The 18,359-nt window shown below is 45.6% G+C and overlaps 1 protein-coding gene across 1 annotated transcript in view; it reads right to left on the bottom strand.

Annotated features, from left to right (window-relative positions):
- Nucleotides 1-12,546, bottom strand: part of LOC138456673 (lens fiber membrane intrinsic protein-like) — a 422,919-nt gene extending 410,373 nt beyond the window's left edge. Inside the window, exon 1 of the mRNA XM_069607193.1 lies at nt 12,423-12,546. The gene's annotated coding sequence lies outside the window, so the exon portion shown is untranslated. The remainder of the gene's footprint in view (nt 1-12,422) is intronic.
- Nucleotides 12,547-18,359: the final 5,813 nt, after the last annotated feature.

The following is an 18,359-nucleotide window of genomic DNA, read 5'->3' as shown; positions in this document are numbered from 1 at the left end:
TTTGCACATCCTATCCTACTCACTAGTCGAGAGCTCTTCCCTCATGAAGATTACTACTCTGTGATAGAGTTAAAGGCCCTTGCCATCAAATGGGCAATCACCCATCTAAGATACTACCTTTCGGGAAGAAAGTTCACCCTTGTCACAGACCACTTACACCTAGTATGGATAAGACAACGAAGGACTCTAACCCTCGAGTGATGCCATGGTTCTTAGGCCTGCAACCCTACTGTTTCACTGTGGAACACCGAAAAGGTAAAAACCAAGGAAACATCGATTTCCTTCCCTGGTTTCTCTGTGAAACAGATGTGGCTACATCGCATAGGGGAAGGGTGTGTGAGAAACCAGAAGGTGTCTCACCCGCTAGTCCTCGTGGATCTCTCTCTCAGGTGGCCAGGGCATAGCCATCGTTTTTGGATCGAACCCTGGAGGTGGACCAGTGCGTGATGATCACCTGGGTGAGGGGTCTTCGGAGAGTGGGAGTGGGGCACCGGATGGTGAGACGCGGTATTCTTTGTCCTGTAACACTTTTTCCCCATCCTACTTGATGGGATATTCAGAAACTCCCTTTTCCTGAATGAATACTTTTACACGGACAGCCCGCTCTGTGAGAAAACAGACCGATCACCTTTGGATCCAGACCCTGGGGGTGGACCAGTGTGGGAGGATCACCTTCGGGGAGTGGAAGTGGGACATCGGATGGTGAGACGCAGAATCCCTCTCCCTGTAACACTTTTTCCCCATCCTACTCAATGGGATAGTTAGAAACGCAACTCCCCCCCCTTTCCTGAATGAATACTTTTACACAGGCGGGCCCGCTCTGGGAGAAAACCGACTCACACCCGAGCCGTGTACTTGCCATGTCCCAATACTATGGTCAGGCGAGGTCAGGCAATTATCGACAATCACTCACACCTGACTTCCATTACACCTCCCCACACTGATAAAAGGTGAAGCACGAGAGCACACTCGGAGCGAGGCAAAGCACACAAAGGTACAGCAGTTTCAAGTCGGCATCTGAACGAGAGGAGAAAGACGGCAAGGCACGAGAGGTTCATGAGAAGGGCAAGCCCCTTGACCTTCTCGGCAGGAAGCCATTATTTTTAAGAGAGCTTCAAGGCAGAATGTGTAAGATCAAGAAACCAGGCTGAAGAATCCACATTTTTAGACACGTGTGATGAAAGACGCAAGTAAAACTAAATTGCTGGTGACTGTTTGAACTTAATAAGAAAAGATACAATATCGTTGACACAGTGCTCCGGTATCGTGAATGTGCTCAATCGAAGGTCTCTGTATGGTAACCTGACAAGAGAAACGAAAGTAGAAGATTAATGTGAAGTATAATTGTGTAAAGTGAATCAAAGTGGTCCTGCAACGGTTTAAGCAAAACCCATTGCATATTCGGAAGTCTTCGATTTGAATATCGAGAGGATCTGAGCCCGGACGAGAGGATCCATGGCCCGAGCCCGGATTAGGGAGACACAATTGTGAACATTGTGGAAAATTGATCTGAGCCAAGAGGAGGGGGATCCATGGTCCGAGCCTGGATGAGGGAGACCAAATTGTGAATTGTGAACATTGTAGAAAAGGGGTCTGAGCCCGGACGAGGGGGACCAATCTTGAACTTATGTATGTGCGAACCGTGACAAAGGTAAGGAACTTTTGTGTTTTGTTTGTTATATCAAGCCCTCTGCAATAAGAGATTATCATTGTGAGAGAGACTTTGGCAGAAGGCCCTGATGCCTATGTGTTGAACTGTTACCTCATGGCAAAGAAGGCAGAGTGTGTGCGAAGCCCGCACATACTGCCTTGCGCCGTGCTGAAAACATGGGGAAGGGAAACCAACTGCTCAACTATCCGGACATATAATTTCTTGAACACTTTTCCTTTGTAGAGATTGTTATCCCATACCATTCTGTATTTAGAAGCAATGATTGGCAAAGGTTTATTAGTATAGGACCTTTTTTTACAGACTCCGCTATGACTATGTTATTATTATTTGATGATTGTAGCTTGCTCCGAGCCTTAAATTTTGGTTTAGATAGGCGTTCAACCAACCCATTTGAGGTTCAATAAACACCCTTGAACTGTGATCACATGTGTCTGTCTTCACTATTGATACTTTATGAGTGCTGGCCTAGCTTTGGGAAGCAACAGCGCACTTTACAAACATAGGAGAAGAACATGGTGAGGGAAGCAGAGAAACAAGGGAGTGAAGAGCTAACAACATGAGGGTCTGAAAAAGGGGGCAAAGGGGCAAGCGCCCCACAAGCTGGCTGGGCTGTTGCCCCATTGGCCAGAGCTCCAAAATGCCACAAAAGAACTGTGCGCTGCAAAGCCTGCTCAAGTTCTGTGTAAAGGGTCGAGGCATTCATCTTGATTTCAACTATATTGTAGATGTGCCTGGGTGGCTCCCACATATGGGCCTCTACTGTGAGTGAGATGGAGAGGACTCTATGCTGCAGGGGCATGTTTATACCGCTAGTGGGAATGTATGCATAGACTCGCCTATCCTCCTGAGGAGAATAGCTGAGTCTCTGGAGGATAGTTGAGGTGCAACGCGCTCGCCTTGGAAACAAGACGACACGGAGCTACACAGGTTCGATCCCAGGGTCCGCGCTTAGAAACTTCTGCGTATTAAGCGCATGATAAATAACCAATTATAATTATGAATTATAAAAAATAACATATTCTGTGACTCTAGATGGTAATTTTGGCACCACTGCTCCCCATACACCATTTGCCTTTTACAATCCACAGCAGTTTATCACAACTCCTATTTGCCAGGAAGAGTCCAAATCTTATTAGAGTTTGTCTTCTGTTTGATTCTGCAACAATGCTCCCCCCACCCCTATGTTCTGGTGAATTTTTTGACCACTAGTGTGTTCATACAAAAGGAGTTTGATAGCACCCTGAAAAGCACCCATGGATGTTACCTGTGTAGTGGTCATAGAAATGATTGTTGGACTCTTTGTGGTACTTACTTTTGGACACAGTTCAAAAACATGCAAAGAAAGATGTACTATTTAGGTATTACATATTAGAAGACTACAAACTAAGGGAGTCATTCAGAGTTGGGCAGATTTTTAATACAGCTGAATAAAGTTACCAGTTTGGTGGTATAACTGAAAATCTGCCCTTCTCAAAGTTTAGCACCAGCAGATGTGGTATTTCTTCAATACCTCTAGTGCTATTTTAGAAATACGGCCTCAAACTGCGGTAATGTTGAAGGGATTTAACATTTTTTTCAGTCATTTTCAGGATCAATGTGAAGGGAGAAATTTGAGAACAGTAGTGGCTTATATCACTACTGATGATTTTATTATGCATACAAGGGTTAACTCTGGCCCTTGTATGCATTATATGGGTAGGGTGGTGAGGCAATTGCAGTTGCCCACTTTTTACCCCTCAACATGGTCCTTTTTAAAAAAAACCTGTTTTACTCTATTGAAGGTAAGCATCTGTGTTTCAGTTCTGTACAGTAAAAAGAAAGATTTAAAATAATTAGGGCCATTCTGGATTTTGTACCTTTACCTTGAATTGAGGTAAAAATGGGTGGATGTTTTACAAGCACTCAGCCTAAAATACCACTGCTGGTATTCCCATGGAATACCACCAATGGTATTTGATCAAACCCTGAATTGGGTGGATAGTAAAATGAACTGTATTTGTCAAATACTGACAATTTTACTATTAGCACCGAACTGTGAATGACTCCTAATCATTTTCCATTGTCTTGTCCAGAACACTCTTCTCTTATGTGATCAACAAAGTACACACATGCAAATCAACACCAGATTCAGATATATAGATACAAAGTCACATGAACACAGATATATCCTTCCACATATAATTAACACTGTCACAAATACACTCAAACGCATTACCCTAGTCACAGAAACGTGAACGCACGCCACCTTATTTCAAAACACACATAGATATAATAGGTCACTCTTGCTCCCTCTCGACCTCCAGGTGTAGGATGTATTCTCTTTGCAGCTCTCTCAGCTTCCGTGAGTTGGAATATGCATCTGACTTCCCAAGAAAGTGCAACTTGGGAGAACAACAAAATCCACTTCCCCTCGCTGTTTTTTTACTTTGCATTATTCAAATACAGACCCCCATAGCCACAATTACCAGCAAGACCCTGACCACGGCTTCTTGTCGTGTCTGGTAGAGGCCAACAGGCAAATCAAGGTGATCTACTTTCTAACTGTAAGCAAGGAAGGAGCTTGTTGTTGTTTTATGGGCAATTAAAGGGTTGTGAGTGGCAAGGAATTGGTGACTGAGCAAAATGAGCAGAGGAAGGAGGTTTGTGCAAGGTACGTGAAGGGGGTTGAGTTACTAGTTAAAGGATGTTGCAAAAGGGTACAGAGGTCTGAAAGTTAATTGTTAACAGTAAGAAACAGCGGGGAGGGGATATGGGAATAACACCAGAGGATGATGGGCAAGTAAAATTGGGTAACTGAAATGGAGGTACACATCTGGACTGGTAGGTCAGCAGGTTAACTGCTGCTGAGATCTATGTCTGACCTGCATGCAACTGCACCCGACTGTGTGAATGGCTTGACCCCCTTTCTTTCTTCTGGTTAACTGGTGCACACTTGCTTCATGAACATATGTTTCTAATACTACTTCCCATATATCTTTTCAGGTTACTATATCATGTGAATTGGTGCTTGAAAGTACACACAATTGTACTGACTAAGATTATAATTATAGTAAGCATTTATAATACATGTTCATTATAATTATAATCTTAGTCTGTTTCTCTGATATATTTGCCTCAAGATACAAATGATTAATATGCTTCCCCTCTGTAGATGCAGTGGTGCTTTGAACATCAGATGTATTGAGACAGTATAGTAGTTTAGCCCTTAAATAACACCTTTGCACAAAGCATTTTTTCTTTTTCTAATATTGAAGATAGCCTAGGAGAATGTGAAGTCTCCCCTGCTTTCTGAATTGGAAACTGTGGAAGACAGGGCTCAAATCCCACTTTCCACACTTCATACATTATGTGATCCTGAATAAATCACATTTCCATCACTGTGCCTTATTTTCCTTAACTCTATAGAGAAAGCCTCACTCATATGTTGTTTTACTTTATAGTGTTACTTATATTTATAGTTCTAACAATGAACATTAAGCATACTGGTGAGGAGGCAGGATGACAAGTGAGGTTCTTATGTTAGGGGGGTGGGTACACAGGGTGCAGGTATGGGTTTTGGTTTGTGGGTTGGGCAGCAGTAAGCCAGGTGTGGGCCTTTTACAATGACACCTTGTGTTTGGCCCTGCAAGCAAACTCAGACCCCATGGTTCAGCGATGGCTCTGCTTTACCAAACAATTCTCTAGCTTTGCCACCTCTTTATACTTTTCTAAAACTAAGATGAGATGGGAGGAGATGCAGCATTCTGTTACATGTAGCATTCTGGTAAATTGCAAACTGTAACACATTGAAAACTGAGCTCAAATCCCAGCTTTCCCATTTAAGCAATTATATTATCCTAGTGAAATCATTTTACTATGTATGGCAAGTGGGCGAATTTCCCGGGGTCCGGGTCTCTAAGAAACTACAAACATAACTCAAAAATATGTTGCATGAAAAGAAAGTAATGTCAATAATGTCTACTATACATACTTGAGAATTTGTGCGAAGATGAGAGGTTCGTATTAAGTTTACTTGTTCTGGAAGTTGGGGCCCCTGCACTGTGGGCCAGAAAAGTAAACGTGCCCCGCCGGCTAAATGTTGTTAGTCCTCCCCTGGGGGGAGCAGGTAATCTGTCAGCAAGGATCTAGAAGCAACAAGGGGAGGGAACGGTGGGAATCAGATCACACAATCTCAGGTAGGGAGTGGAGGACATAGGTGTTAGGGAGAAGCCACCCCTCTTCTTGAGTAACATTGTGGATTTCTGTACGAGATGCTACCTTTTCTTCTCACTGTGTGTGAATGGTTGGGTTTGTGGTGCGGTGTAGTCTGCTGTCTTCCTTTTTTTCCAATGCATTTCTTGTACATTGTTCATTCCTCTGAATTGTGTGACATGTGTAGAGAGGTGTCCTGTTTCCCGGATATAAGTCAAGTGAGTGTTTTCAGAGGAGCGGGGTATCTAGTCTGACTTCATGAGCAGCTGCAGACAGTTGATTGACTGTTTTAAGCATCAGTGGAATGGCTGTAGGGATAGTGTTCTGCCAGGGCAGTTGTGGACAGTTATGCTGGATTAAGGGTGCTGCTGATGGCTTTTGTTTATTCATGTGTGCTGGTAATTTTGCGATGCTACAGTTACCTAATGTAACCAGGAGAATTACTCTGAATAAAGAGTATACTTTTCTGCATGCCTATGTGGGCCTGCTTTGTTTACCCCCCTCAGTTGAAGTGGTGGCTGGTACCTTTGAAAGGTGGTGAGGTGCCCATTTATCAGGGCGAGATTCCGAAGTAAGCAAGCGCAGCGAGCGGGCCTCACCCATATCAAGGAGAAACATGGCTTCCAAAATGTGCAATTTACTGCCCAAATCACACAAATATGACCAAAAAGCATTAGGTTTTAGGTACTAATTATGGTACATTATCCTTACATGTGTACGTGTAATGTTGTATTTTACAGAAGCTTGTATTGAGAATAACTGGTACTGTATTGAGGGTGCCAACCCCTCCCCCCTCAACTGAGTATAGATAACATGATAGATAGATTGAAGGGCTCTATTATTGCAGAAATCAGGATAATAGTGCCTTTATTTAAGGTAAAAAGTGCACATGGCACTGCGCATATTTGGGTTAGGATGACCCAGGAAATTAAGGAGAATTAATACAGTGTCAGACAAAAATATATTTCAAAATGGATAACTCAAGTACAAAATGGTGTCCAGTCTTAAGCCAGGTGTGAAAACGATGACTCATGCAAAGAGCTTTCAGACAAGCAACAGAGACTGATAAATTGGAGATAGTCTTTGGCAGCATCTTGCAGTGAAGTAATCTGGTTTGTGAAGTTAAAATTGGAACTTGGCAGGTAAAGCAGACAAGATTAATGATGAAACCAGATAAGCAAGGGAAACGTGGATATACGTATCTATGTTCTTAATGAGGAGGGCACAATGTGCTTTATGCAGACCATATTGAGAGACCAGCTGTATTATTTGGCACCATATAATAGAGTTTACCTATTGCCCCAACAGTATAAGGCACTAACTTGGCAGGACCTCGAAAATCAGATAAAGAGTAGACATTGATGTGATGAAGGTGTTTTTGGCAGAAGCTGAGAACTGTCATAAATGTGTCCAGCCAAGTCTAAAATAAGCTTATCAGCTTATCAGTTTTGTGCGTCAGAGAAAATTGTGGATGCCAGCTATGACTAATGTGGGCTTGGTGTACACCAGATTATAAAAGCAGGGGAAAGGCAAAATGCCTGTGAGTGTGTCTTGTAACTACAGCTAATAAAGACTGTTGACAACCTCCTAGACGTCTGATTTTCTCTAGTCTCTCTCTCTGAGGAATGTTTATGGATGCCTGGCGTTTGATGGAGGATGGGGACCAGGGCCCTAACGTCAGTACTATTTTATACGCATAACGAAATTCATTATATAGGTATCCAGTAATGATAGAAAAATATAATTTTCACCCTGCTTTTTCGTTTTATTCCTCACACCTGCTGGCCACATTTTCACTGAGTAATCGGCCTCTTGCTTCTTTCAGTTCTCCCACAGTGCTGTTCTGCCTTAGTGGCAGGGCTGAGCCTAGTTGGCACTGGGCACTCAGTCATCCCCAAACACAGAAACAGTAAATAACCCTCTTCATTTTACACCACCCCTCAAACGTCCAAGCTAGCAGAACCTTTAGGGTAGAAGCCCTCACAAACATCCCCTCACACTGAGCACCACAAATGTGGCCACATCTTCACTTTTTCATTTTTTGGGGAATGGGAGTGTATCCTTGTTCATCTACACCTCCTAAAAGAAGGGTAAATAATTGATTTTAAAAAACGGAGTGCACCTTTTTTTCTTTTAAGCGTTATCAATTCACACACTTGTCAAATTTCTGTCAGCTTGAATGTGCGATAGTTTCCTGTTTTGTAAAGTAGGTTTTTGTAACTGGTGGCAACGGATGAGAAAATTGTGAGTTAAAACTCTTTCTTCCATGGCATGCTAAAATAATAAATGAGCAACATTTTAAAACTAATCTTTTAAAGTCATCCTTATCGATTGTGTTTGATAACCCTTAAGCCTGTTTAGGAGGTGTGTGCACCAGCTGCAGATGGTACTTTGTAACTTTCCAAAGGTACACATCACAGTGGGTCGTACCCCACTTTTTTTGGTAACCTTCTGAGATCAACATATACATGGGTTGGGTGGTGGTGCTGTTCATAGCGGTATAGCGCTTCGGCACTGCATATGTTTATAACAGCTTCCGCATGCCTGCCATCTCATATTTTGTGGTTTTGTCGGCCTTTTTTTAACTTGTGTATATAATATTATTGCATATGATAGGGCCATGCATTTAATAATTTTGATTATTTAGACCCCTGCATAACAATGGAGCCCTAGGTATGGTGAAGTCTTGCTAATGGGGTCTTACATGAGACACTGGTGCATGATAGGGTCCTTTATTTTATATTGCGTATGATAGAGCCCTGCCAGCAATTGTGCATGAAAGAGCTTTGTGGTATTGCATTGTGTACCTAAGGTCCCTCTCGATTTGATAACCCTGTCCATGGAAGAAGCCTGTCAGCATTCTGTTCTCCAAAGCTCTGCATGATATAGCACCCAGTAGTATAATACTGTGCATGACAAAAGCATGTTGTATGACAGCATTGTGCAAGCTGAAAGCACGCAACAGTGTTGTGCACGAGAGACCCTGATGTATAGATAATGTTGCCAGAAGGAAAAGTGCCAACAATGGTAGGTGCCATACAGCTCCACTCGAGTCAAAAGGTTCAAATTATGTGCACTGCAGTCACATACTTTTAACTTTTTGAGTCAGTAAATTAATCAGTGCTAAAACTGTGACTGGTTTACCTTAATCTCCTTGTTCTTGGCTCACTGTCCAGTCCTCCTTGGAAACTTCTGGACTTCGCCTTCTTGCCTGGCCTGGCGCCATGTGTAGTGGGTGGGAACTAGGAGGGGCTTCTTGTTCCAAGAGCGAGCGACTGCCTTCTGTGCTGAGAACACAGCACAAGTCACGAGCTGAGGGAGGAGGAAGGTGTGGACTGGAGGACAGATCCAGCCAAGTGGCTCCCTCAGCTTGTGACCTCATGCTTGCATTCCATAACCCCACCCTTTATCCTGTCTGTGACATAGCCTAGAGTCTGCAAACTGTAACTCCACCCCAGTCCATATGAGGGATAGGATAGCAGGCAGGGTGAAATGTGAAATATCTCTTGGGGGCGTTTCAATTTGAACACCCCCAGGCCTCATTTCAGCCTGGCTTTGAGACCGTTTAATGTCTCGCCAGGCTCAAAACTGCATTGCGCATGTCCAGTGGGGATGGCTCTTGAGAGCGCACTGCTGTGCTGAAAAACACAGGAAAGCCCTATGCTCTGGGCCAGTGTATTAGCATACCAGTGTATACTGAAGAATTATCCAGAGGACTCTATTCAGTTATTACGTATCAAAAATATTCATTTCACTTGATAGAAAATTTGAAAAGATGAATTAATCATGTATAAATCACCATTCTAAATCACATTTAGGTTGCAGGAAAAACAAGATTTAAAACATTGCAGATAGCCAAACTCATGTCTGCAATGAACTATTCAATCATTCATCAATAATCATTCTCACACACACATCTACATACAAAGATACATTCACATAAATGTGAATGGCATTCAAATGGCAACATTAAGTAAATGTCATAATATTTCAGCAATTTAAGAACATGTCATCAAATATTGGAATGGATCTTAATGATCATTTTTGCAATTTGCTTGATCACAACTCCAACAGTCTTCGGTTTCCATTTGAGCGCTCTCCCGACTGCACAGCTGTGACATAACAAATACATCAAGCTGCTTCTGCTCGAGCACTGACTTGTGTGCCCAGCTGCTGCCTTCTGCACATGCTTCATGTTCATTGATGCAAGCTGCATCAATGAAAATGAAACAGGTGAGCTCTGTTATTAATGAGTGAGTTGGTCACTCATTAATAATACACGTTTATTTGGTGGGGCACCGCCCATACCGCCCCCATGGACCAGTTGCCCCTGCTCAGTTCAATATTTTAGACCCAAAATAGTGCAGACTGTGGAAAGAAATGTTGAGGCTCATGGCATGACCACCAGACGATACAGCAATCCTGGGCACATTATCTTACCTCACTGTAGTACTGTGCTGTCTTCTTTGAAAATGCTTGCCCTCTCAAATTCTGGTGAGTGTCTAGGGCATTTCCTGCTCTTTCCTTTTGTGTAAGTAATTTGAGTGAATCGATTTTCGAGAGAAAAGAACCGGTGAAATGTCACAGCCCCATGGCAAACCTATTTTCAGGCCTGCTTATTTTTTGTCACAAAAAAGGTTTTCTTTTTTGTGAAATGTCAAATGTTCTTCTACACATCATGAGTAACAATAAAAAAAAGTCTGTGATTCAGGTGTATTTAAATCTTTAAAATAGAATGAAATGGAAAGACGCAGATGAGATGTTTTAGGCCCACGTCAATTAATATTCTGGTACTTATATACTTTCCTTGATGATGGAGAAAATTAAGCTACAATCTGTCGCCATTAGCAAAACACACTTCTGTTTGTTTTTAATGTTGGGTTATTATGTTATTTGTGGACTTTCCAAGTCCGATCTACAAAACAGGATATTATTCAAGTTCATGAAAGTCAAACATTCACAATTGATTCCACTTTGTTATGTTACATGGTCAAGTACAACAACTGCACAGTGGTCTCAAATCCCAGCTTTAACTATTATTAAAGGGTTTGATCCTGTAGATCCAGAAATATTTGTAAATTGTCCACACCAAAGAATGATTTATTTCTCAGAGTACTCTTCCAAAAACGCTCATGACTTAACTGGCTACAGTGTTGCTTCCTATATCATATCAGTGACCCCTGATATATCGTACACCACAAAGAAATGTATTTCTTTGCTCACTAACAACTGTGGCCCTGTTTACATCTGAATCTACGTCCCGATAGGTGCACCTTCCTAGTAGCTATTAATCTATATCTGCTACTTACGCTATGGGATGAGAGCCTGTCTGTCTGTCTGCTGTTTCCATGCTAGAGCCCTTGTATGCTTGGTGAGGCTGCTCATTCGAGCTCTTTGTCTATGCTGGGTGGGGCCGGGGTGTTCTTTTGCTAGAGCACACGCTGGGTCGTGAGCTCCAAATGTTGGCCTTGAAAGGCCACTTATTTATTATTCCGATTCTAGTAAGAATGGAGAGGGCTAGGGGACCTTGCACAGTACCCTTGCTCATTAGTTTGTTTGATTAGAGTGGCCGAACGTTTCTCTCCCCCGGGCGGCCCCAGAAGTATTAAGATGGCCGAGGCAACAGTTCTTCAGGAACAGGAAGTGAGGCTCCTCGGAACCACGTGGTCCTGGAACAGCGCGACCCAGTCACCCGCGTATCCCCGCAAGAGCTCCAAACAGCCAATCTCCGCGGATGCCCGCCCACATTCTCGGCATTTCCAGAGCGGTCTCTCCAGAGAAAGAAACATGCACTCTAGCACACTGTGTACCTGATGCTGTGTCAGGGCTTTCTGGAAGGAGATTCTCTGAATGGTCTCTGAATAGCACACAATGGTGCAATAAGGGAAAAGGTGGAGAAGGAACAAGGTGCGGCTATGGCATGTCTGCCCCACCCCAACTCCATTTTCTGGGTTCGTAGTTTATTTCGAAATAGATGTGATCGACATGTTAAGTCTGCAGTGACGATGTTATCACTTACACAGATCTTACTTTACTTAATAATACTGCCAATATCCCCATTGTCATTTAAACATAGAAACCATGAATATCCCAGGCCATTCTGTGGATTGTCTCCCAAAGCCACGTAGAAAGATTTGCAATGATTTGCTGCCATTGTCAGTACAGAACGTGTTCCCAATTCAGGAGCAGCTTCATCCACACTGTAGCCAATGCGTATATGCGTATAAAATACCCAACTAGCAGACACAGTTCCTGAATGATATGCATTACTGTTGCCCAAGTGTAATGATGGACACTTTAATCAATTTGAAGAACACATATCGTTCTTTGCAATTCAAAACCATGATGCTATCTTGTCGAAAAACATTAATTTCATCTAAAGTTGTAGAATATTTGAAACTTTGCTTTTCCTTTTAACGTTTAATGTAATTATATTTATTTCCATGATTGATGTCTGTTTTTTTAGTTTGCTTGTCTGCGCTGCTGTCTTTACAGAGCAACTACTTGCACCCATGTATGCATCTAGATATACATAAGCAATTAAGGCAATGGCACTTACCTCCACTGTTCAAAAGTCCATTATGTGACAGAGGATAAACAGGTAACAAATATCGGTCAATTGCTTGGCGGTTTTGCTCAGATTTCGGGGCAGTGGAGAATGGCGGCGCCCGTGGTGCACAGAGGCTTTTATAGACATGCTCGTGCCCTCCCTGCTCTCCCCGCATTGTGCTCTCGGTGACAAAGGTTGCAATGTGACAGACAGTCCGCCATAGAACCATCTGGCGGCCTCTGGCTTCCTGCGAGCCCAGCTGAACTGCTGATGCAAACGCACGCTGCATGGGAAGCCTTTCCAAGCCCACTTTGTCAAGTGAATATGCAAGCTGGCAGATACCACTGTGTCCCGGGATTAGTTGCTCCTTTATTTCTGACCATAAGGTTTTCAATCGAGAAACACAAAATATATATAGGAGAGATAATGGTAAGAGTCACCGAAAGTGTAAGAGTTTTGCATAACTATACAAATCATCAGGGAATATTCCTGACAGTAACTCCCCAAATAGTCACATCAGTAAAAAATAAAAACTCATGGGGTGTCCGGGCAGATAAGAGAACCCTGTTAAAATAGAGATTCAATTGGAGACGTCACAATTAAAGGAGTAAATACATTGTAATTTAGGGAATGTACCTGTCATCTTGTAGACTCTCCACCATACGTTGGCCACTGGGAGGACGCATGCAAATCTTGGACTGTGCATATTTCCTTTGGCCATGTCTGTGCTCCTGCCAGTGGCGTAGCACACAATTGCCGAGCCACTGTGGTTCATGTAGAGATGGGTTCTGGAGTCTCGGCAGCGCAAGTGCCAATACATAAGCTTGTAGCCAGCATTAAAAAAAGTGAGTTGACGGTGGAGTTTCCAAGACCGAATTTGTGGTTGTACTGTGGGATGTACGATTTTGGAGCATACTTTGGACCAGCAACAGTACTGTTATGGCCCTAATTAACTGAACATGCCATGGTGCATTTCTGAAGCATAGTATTCAGTAATACTGACTAAATCTTAATGTGATTGAATCATCATTGGAAATGTGTTATTTGGGTCTCTAACATGGAGATAAGAAGAAATGGAAAAAAGTTAAATCTAAAGCACCTTGGTCAAATGCTAATAGTATTTCCAGTAGCAGGTATCACATCAAAGCATATTAGCACATCATGGGCCCATTCATAGAAAAGTCTGCATTGATCCCGCAAAGTCCCAGTGCTGAAAACAACTCTGCCCAGCCTTTAGCGCAAAGTTTCCAATGCGCGGTCCGTGTATTCATGGAATACAAATCGCAAAGCAACCCGACCCACAAAGAAAACTGAGCTGCGTGAGGAGCACCCACAACATACACCCACACAAACCAAAACCATAGCCAAGACCAACCTTTAAGCAAATCTCTGCGTTCACCTCTGACCCACCATCCAGCACCCTGGCAACACTGCGTGAGGTCACCCGTAAGTAACAGCTACACCCCTGCAATTCTGCACAAGGTCCTTGGTAAGTAACAGCTGCACCCCTGCGATTCAGCGCGTGGTCCCACGTAAGTAATGGCCGCACCCCTGCTATTCTGCATGAGGTCCCATACAAGTAATGGCAGCACCCCTGCGATTCTGTGCGAGGTTCCCCATAAGTAAAGCCTGCACCCTTGCAAAACTGCGGGATCTCCCCAGTAAGAAACAGCTGCACCTCTGTGAAACTGCGAACCATCCCCCCTACTCCCAATGCACCCAAACTGCTGGCATACACCCCTACTACACAACAGCCCCCCTGAAACCGAGACAATACCCACCAGCCCTTCTCACCTCCAACACTACCCCCAGGCAGTTCCTCAGGTCCTGACACCACCCACCAGCTCCCCTCACCTCCGTTTCCACCCCCAGACAGACTCCCATGTCCTAACACCACCTCCAGGCAGCCCTCCTCACCTCCAACATCACCCAATGGCAGCCCCTCAGGCCCTGACACCACCCACCAGCTCCCCTCATCTCTGAAACTACCCCCAGGCAGCCCTGACACCACCCACCAGCCCCCCCTGCATCTTCAGCACTACCCCCAGACAGCCCTACAGGTCTTGACACCACCCACCAGCACGCCTCACCTACGACGTCAACCCTAGGCAGCCCTGGCACCATCCACCTGACCCCTTCATCGACGACACTGCTTTCAGGCAGACCTGGCAGCACCCATCAGCCCCCCTCACCTCCAACACTACTCCCAGGCAGCCCTGACACCGCCCACCAGACCCCCTCACCTCCGACACTACCCCAGGCAGCACTGACATCACCCACCAGTCCCCCTCACCTCCAACACCACCCACAGGCAGCTCTGACACCACCCATCAGCCCACTCAGCTTCCAACACCACCCCCAGGCAGCCCCTCAGGTCCTGACACCACCAACCAGTTCCCCTTACCTCTGACACCACCCCCGGGCAGCCCTGACACCGCTCACCGGCCTCCCTCATCTCTGTCACTACCCCGTGGAAGCCCTGACACCACCCACCGGCCTCCTCACTTCCGACACTACCCCCAGGCAACCCTGACACCACCCACCAGCCCCCCTCTTCTCTGACACTACCCCTGGCAGCCCTGACACCACCCACCAGCCCCACACACCTCTGGCACCCCCCCCCCCCAGGCAGCCCCTCAGCTCCTGACACCACCCTCCAGCTCCCCTCACCTCTGACACTACTCCAGCCTGGCCCTGCTACATTACATTACACTCCTACCAGTCCAATGTAGACTTACCTCAACTCCACTGGCCTGCCTCCAACATGAAGCACACATATCCTCCCCTAGCCTGAATAACTGGGGGCACTGCTGCAGAATCCAAGTCCGTAGCTCATCACAAGATTCACTGGTACATCACACTCAGTTGCACAGCAACAGGACAGCAGAATGTAGCACCATCTTCACTGTAAACGTACCATTTACATGTGACATAGTAAAGCAATGTTATGCAATGTGACGTATGATTGTTCACATGTGCCATTGCAGCGGCCTCAAAGCACTGTAGGTGAATGACTTGGAGGACACAAGTCCAAGGCATCACTGACAGGACAGAGTCACATGTAATGTGTGTGTGCATAGTAGCATGTATAAATCAATGAATGAAGGGAGTCAGGTAGGAAGGCATAGCTGGCAAAGCTACTGCAAGTAACCTAAGTAGAACAGGCATGTGTTTGGGTGATATGAAGGCTGTCTGAGAGTGTGCGAGCCAAGGAGATGGATGATGGGTACAGCCAGACTTAAACACGTTAATGTGAAGATGTAGCATTTGAGTGGCAGATGTGCAGCATGACATGAGAGCATCTTCTCGGTGATAGATAATGTGTGCAGGTGGGTAGCTATGCATTAGGAGGGACACACCTACCGAATAACGACTACTCAAGTGATGAGTATATCCCACAAATACAAATGCATTCCCAAACCATAGTAAACCAAATTCAGCACAAAGAGACAGCAAAAACTGCATGATCAAGAAACTTAAAATCTGTATTCAAAATATGTACACTAGAAAATAACAACTATGTGGAAGGGGGAAATAAATGTCCAAGGATCAAAAATGAACAAAAATCAAAAAGGATAATCCACACAAAGAACTATTTACACAGGTAGCGGGTTCAATTGTCTCTCATTACATCCCCCAGGGCAGATCACATTCCTTCTCCTCAACGTGGGAGCGGGCCTCTGTTCTTGCCTGGATGGTTTGAAGGCCCTCTATAATCCTCCTCTCCTCCTCCTCTGCATCCCGGCAAGCGTCCTCCAGGATGGGAGCCCACCTTAAAGTGTGTCTTTCCACCACCTCTGCCCTGGTCCTGGCAATTCTTGCCTCCCTAGCCCGCTGCCTCTCTGCAATCATCTGCCTTCTGAACTCCATCTGGATGCACACCATATCGCAGAGTCTTCTCCATTCCTCCTGCAGGATGTCAGTTCCGTCCCACCTGACTTGCCTCCTCGATGACGAATAGCCCTGCAAGGATTGCCTCTGGACACTTCTTATCTGGTGCAGTGTGGCTGAGCATAGGCTGTGCAGGTACCTCTGCCATCTGGATGTTGCACGTTGGGGGGCACAGTGCCAGCACTGTCCTGAGGTGCCAGTTCTCCCACTACTGCTTGTCCCTGTTTTGGTGCCTGGGCAGTCACAGTGGCCACCCCTTCTGTAGTAGGTGGGACTTCCACCGGAGGCAGGGATGTGCTCACCACCAAACCAGGCAGTGTGGGTGGGATTGGTGTAGAGGGGGCCTTGATGTTAACTGGCAAGGAAGACTCCCCAGAGGATAACTGGAGCACAGGGGAGTCAGTGCAGAAGGGGGCAAGTGAACATGCTAGTGCACAGAGACCACCGGAGAATAGTGCATGTGCCAGCTGGCCCAGGTAGAGGCACATTGATTGGTGCTGCTGTGACAACTCATCACGAGTAGCTGTCACAGCATCACAAATTGTGTCCGTCTGCCTCGCAAGATCAGCCAGCAGGGCATGCACCAAATCAGGGTGGTCTCCTCTGGCACATGGGGGGGCTCAGTCTGGGTGGAGGCATCCACAATGGTGGGCACTGCTGCAGCAGATGGAACAGTTACTGGAGGTTGTTGAACTACCTTCATGGTGCACTGCACATCCTCGTGTCCCTGGCCCAGCGGTGCAGTCTGAACACCCTCTTGGATGCCCCCACCAGACCTCATGTGTTAGCCTCTGCTTGTCTCCTCCTCCGCCAAGACCTCCATCTCCCTGGATGACTCCTAACAGCCTTCCTCCCTGCATGGCCCCTGTGTCCCTACACCCTGGCCCACAGCCACTGTGGAGTCCCCCACCACAACAACCTTCTGGGACATACCCCTAGCAGCTTCGCCTGATGTTACTTGCGCTTCCCCGGCCAACTCTCCCTCAGATGAGGTGATCTCAATGGTGGCTGGCCAGGGTGTGTGCTTGGGTCTGGTGGCCCGGTTCCTGCCCATCTGCTCCACAGCAATGCTTTCACCCTCTTCATGAGCTGCAGCAACTGTGGAAAATAGGACAAAAGACAGAATACACTGGTATCAGTTATCAACGTCAATGCATGTGTTTCATACACTACATTAACATCACCAATCATGCAGCATGTTGCAACCAGGAACTGACACACACACAATGTACACACACATGGATGTGCTTATTCAAACTACATGTCAACTGCCACATGAGTGTAGTGTGAAGGGTGATTCACAGTCATGACACCTGCACATGTCAACACAGCACATTGCCCGGATCCATACTGTCCCTGCACTTGGTCCATGATTTCACACAGCATGTGCCCGAGTCCAACAAGGCACTAGGGAAAGATTCAGCTAAAACCCATGCATATTCCAGTATATAATGTCTGATGCCACATAAGCACAGCATTGGCATGAGGCAGCAAGCTGCTGCATCTCACACCTACACACACTTTGCATACAGAATGGGGCATCTTCAAACATGCATGCCACACATTGGGTAGCATTGCTCCACATGGGTACTTACCAGCAGCTTCCAGGCGACTTCTCCATGCACAGATCTGGGTGTGAATGTCTGGATAGAGCGTCTCAAGAATCTGCAGCTCTACCTGGGAGAACCAGTGGCAGCCCGCAGAGTACACATTCACGGTGGGCTCCTTGGCAAGGGCTGCCACCACCTTGGAATGGCTACAGGCCTTGAGGTCTTCCCATCATTTCCGACCAACCATCTTCATTGAATGGTCTGCCACCCCCTCCGTGTTGATGTCAGCAGTAATGTTGTCCCAGATCTGTTGTCTTGCATCGGTGCCCAGCTGAGTTGCTGGGTTGAAGATGGCATCATAGGCTCCCAGGGCCCGATACACCAGGATGCCAACTTCGATGGAGGTGAAGTTGGCAGCCCTCTGCCTCAGTGACATAGGGGTGCTGCACTCTTCTGAGGATGTAGATGGTCCAGACATGGCACCCCCAAGGCAGTTATGGCTTTG

The sequence above is a fragment of the Ambystoma mexicanum genome, chromosome 1p (assembly GCF_040938575.1).
Source record: "Ambystoma mexicanum isolate Mex_15411 chromosome 1p, UKY_AmexF1_1, whole genome shotgun sequence".
In the NCBI taxonomy this organism is placed as follows: Eukaryota; Metazoa; Chordata; class Amphibia; order Caudata; family Ambystomatidae; genus Ambystoma; species Ambystoma mexicanum.
This window is presented reverse-complemented; position numbering and strand designations above follow the sequence as displayed.